Source organism: Temnothorax longispinosus, chromosome 4 (genome assembly GCF_030848805.1).
Source record: "Temnothorax longispinosus isolate EJ_2023e chromosome 4, Tlon_JGU_v1, whole genome shotgun sequence".
Classification (NCBI taxonomy): Eukaryota; Metazoa; Arthropoda; class Insecta; order Hymenoptera; family Formicidae; genus Temnothorax; species Temnothorax longispinosus.
Genome location: NC_092361.1, coordinates 4,016,743 through 4,021,425, shown reverse-complemented (window position 1 = coordinate 4,021,425; position 4,683 = coordinate 4,016,743).

Here is a 4,683-nt window from a genome sequence, read left to right as displayed (position 1 = left end):
TGCACATAGACTCAGATCTATATTATTTCACTTATGACAGTGATGACAGTGATGAAGATGATAACAGATTATTTAATATACTTTTATCTTTTCATCACCTGCAACACTTAATTTTGTGTAATATTACATTTGCTATGACAATCAATAAATCTCAAGGACAAACTTTAGAAAAAGTTGGGATATCTGTCATGATTTGGAAGGAATAGATTTACTAATAGATTTACAGATTATTTAACATACTTTTATCTTTTCATCACCTGCAACACTTAATTTTGTGTAATATTACTCTCACTGAATATGTGTAATATTACTCTCACACCCTGTATTTGCTCATGGACAACTATACGCGAGATGTTACAATTCCAACTGGAAGAAGTACCGATGATGATTCATCTTTGACAATGCATTTTTTTTTATCGATCTGTTGCATATTTTATATCGCAAAAGTTTGAGGAAAAAGAATAAGGTTCAAAAGTATAATAAACGAATCCTATTTTGCGAATAATTTAAAGTCATAAATACCTATATAAATTTTTGGTAATCAAAATAATTAATGAGTTTTAGAGAGCTGGAGCAATCTGAGATTGGTTCGCGAATTGTTCGAAATCGATTCGTTCGAATTTCGGATTTACCGTCGATAACCATCGACGTTATGTGTTCTCGGTAGAGGCAGACACGCATAATCTGCATAGTGCGTTCGCTACCATCGCGAGAAACTCTCGATATTCATCGTCAGAGAACGGAAACGGAAACAGTTTCCTATTGGAGTGACATTTGCTACAATCAATAAATCTCAAGGACAAACTTTAAAAAAAGTTGGGATTTATCTGTCATGATTTGGAAGGAATAGATTTACTGGAGACAGTTAATCTTACACCTGATGGTATGCCCTCGCTGACTGTAGAAATCTACAGAAAGTGTATCTTCGCATGCACATAGACTCAGATCTATATTATTTCACTTATGACAGTGATGACAGTGATGAGAGTGATGAAGATGATAACAGATTATTTAATATACAAAGAACAGATGAAACGAGCTGGCGGGGGAGTGATGAAGGCAATGCGGCAGAAGCAGCAACCTAAGCCTCAGCAACTACAACGTAGCTCTGTGAGAGATTGTGAGCCTCTGGAGGGTCAGAAGCATAAAAAGCCCCCTTTTTTAAATGCTGCGCCAGCGGTTACATACCACGCGCCCAAGATGTACTACCAGATTGATTATTATTTAATATACTTTTATCTTTTCATTGCCGTCACGACGGCGATGTATATTTCGCAGTATTTTCGCAGAAACTGCAGGGTCAGTCGTAACTAGCGAAGACAAACTGAACGACAAAATCGTACTATTGATGATAATAGGAACATTCGTACTTATTTATTATTTCTGCAAACATCATAAATTTTTTATGAAGGAAGAAAACACTAATAATACGGAGAATGAAAACCCTAATAATACGGCGAATAAAAACCCTAACAAAAGGAAGAGAAAACAGTCCGAAAGAAACGTGACACCCTTAGTTCAGCACTGTTAAGAACGGATAATTGCAATAACATAGCTTGACGGCAGATGCCATGATCCGCGAGCATCAACGCTCCACAGCTTCTATGACGAAGTCCGAAGATTCTTCGTCTCGTACAACTGCAGCCGTCAAACCAGCTACAGTTGACGCCTTTTCAGGCGTGTAAACCGCTCTGGGCGAGAGGTCTGGCTACACATTTTAGAAATTTTAAGAAAATTTAAGACTCAGATTTTTTAATACAAATTGGAACATTTTTCAAAAAACTAAACAAAAATTCAAAAAGTTTACAAAGAAAGTATGCCGTGATCTATCAAACCGCTTAATAAAAAAAATTTATGTTAAAACCGAATATTCCCCATCTATGTCTAGGATATTGCATAAGGGGCTCATCAGTGAGCAATTTGAAACACTAGCAGATGTTAGGCAGGGCTGCCTATTGTCGCCGCTATTGTTTGTCTTGGTCCTGAATTCAATCATGTCTGCTACCTGCGAAAAGAGGCGAGGCATCCCGTGGAGGGTAAACCAACACCTAGAAGATTTAAACTACGCCGACGACATAGTACTGCTACCAAATAGTAGGGCGCATATGCAAGGCAAAATAAACGATCTAAATTTAGAAGCCAATAGACGAGGACTCAGAATAAATATCAGCAAAACCAAATGTATGGGGGTTAATCATAGCAGTAATCTCGCATTTGCGATAGAAAAGCAACAGATCGAAGAAGTGAATAGTTTTGATGACTTCACAGAAGCAGATGTAAAGAAATGGATTGAGTTTAAAAAAAAATTAGAAACACAACATATAACATTAGAACAATTCCATAATTTTTTGAAGTCAGCATCAAACGTAATCCAGTCGCGCATCCCAACACGTATCCGATAAATACAGAAAAGAAATTCGGCAAACGTGATTAGAAGTCAACACTGGCCAAAATGCAAAGAACTTTCACCAACATCAAGAAAGAAGTTGAAATATGGCATCTGAGATATTAAGTGTAACACAGTTCGTGAACAGGGAGATTGGATTAAACTGAATATAAAAGTTTTATACCATTTTGCGATTTTTATAATACAATAATTACTTTAAAAATGAATTAATAGAGATCTGCGAATGAGATAATCTATATTTCATTGATGGTTATTAAAAGCGCTCTTCTATCAATGTCTTGTCGCGCACATAACATTTGCAATAGGCACGTAAAGCTGAACTAACTCTTCCTCGCAACGCATTTACATTCGCCACTGAATTACGGCAATGCATGCGCATTCATAGATCTTATTAAATAATTTTTCATTAATTATATTGTGAAAAGAACAAAACTGCTAGAGAACATTTTTATTTAGTTTATTTCGCTTTACCTGTCCACGCGCACTTTTATATATATAAATATATATAAGTTTTAGTTTTTACTAAATATATATACATTAGTTTTTCGGCCTTCACATGAGACCGTCGTATTTTTCCGACCCGCCACGAATTTTATATAATTGACGCACAATGATCCATTGTTAAAATAACTTGAAAAGGACCCAAATTAGTGGTCGAAACGTCGTTGTGATATACTAATAAAACTTGCCAGTCAGGCAAGTTGATTAGCTGACAACTATTCGTTTACTTGGGTGGAGCAGTGACCCCAAATGGCGGAACACAGGAGGACGTCGTCGAAGAAAACACTAATAATACTGAGAATAAAAACCCTAATAATACGGCGAATGAAAACCCTAACAAAAAAAAGGAAGAACAGTTCGAGGGAAACGTGACACCCTTAGCTCAGCCCTGTTAAGAACGGATGATTGCAATAACACAGCTTGACCGTTCCCTCCTTTCACAATCGTGCAACTTTGAGCCTCGCGACGGCACCAATTCTAACGGAGACGGTACTCGAAACAACTCGAGAAACGAACACTACGAAAGGGAATGAGAGAAGCAAAAAATAAAAAATTGTGTAAATGCATTTTAATTATCGTTATAGAAAAGTCAGCTTTAAATTTATTGATCGAAAAATCGTACGTTGATGTTAAAATTGAATGGTGTTATTGTATTAGGCAAAAAAAGAAGTTGATGTTGTAACCAAAAATTATTAAATTTTAATAAAAAATAATTATTTCGGTGTAGATGATAAGCGGTGTAGATGGAGCGTCCTCGTCGCGATGTGACATTATAAATGAATACATCAGCACTATATATAAGGATGTATTATTCCCTAAGAAGACTCAACAGAAAGATGATAGCAGTGCATTAAAAAAAGATGTGGCATGGCGAAAGTTCTCCAAAGAAGAAATTTAAACTCATGAAAGTATGAATTAACATATTTTCTTTATTATTAAGATCACTCTGGACATCGCCCGAGAAAAAATTGGTAAAATCGGTATTTGGACCATCGTTTGAAAAAAACGGCCGCCTACCAACTAAAAATCAAGCATAAAAATTAATAGAAGCTAATCAGAAAATATTTAAAAATCGTACGGCAGGCGGACTATCATCATATATTTCACGCTGTCGTAAAAAAAAGTGAATACATCAGCACTATTATTCCCTAAGAAGACTCAACAGAGAGATGATAGCAGTGCATTAAATGTTGAAGAATACTGTTGAATTATCAACAATCCATAAACCATTATTAATTTCTAAAGAAGGAAAAGAAGAAAAAAAAAAGTAAACTTGAAAAGAAAAAAAATTTCCATTATTTTCCATTTCTAAGATCAAGATGTCCATACAACTTTTTCCAATCATACTAGACAAACATCAGATTTATTTAAAGATATTTAAATGTAAAGTGTATTGATAACAATGTAATAATAATTAATAACCTATCGTATGAAAAAGCATGAAAGTTAACATTGATAGAAAATATTTAGTCCCTTAGATAATGTCTCCGTCTTCGTCGTTTTCGTCGTCTTTCTTCTTTATATATATATTTTTTATTTACAGACTGGTTACGGAAAAACGCAGTATGCGTCAGCACATTTCAAACATCCACTTCTCGTCCAAGATCCAGAGGATTGGAAGCGCTTCAAAGAGGGCACTACCGACGGCATTGTCCTCGATGACGTCGCTTTCCAAACGTGGCAACCTCAAAGAATCCTACATACAATGGATCGTGATACGGCGTACACGCAAAACCATGCACTAGATTAGATGTAATGTTACCTACTAAATAAAA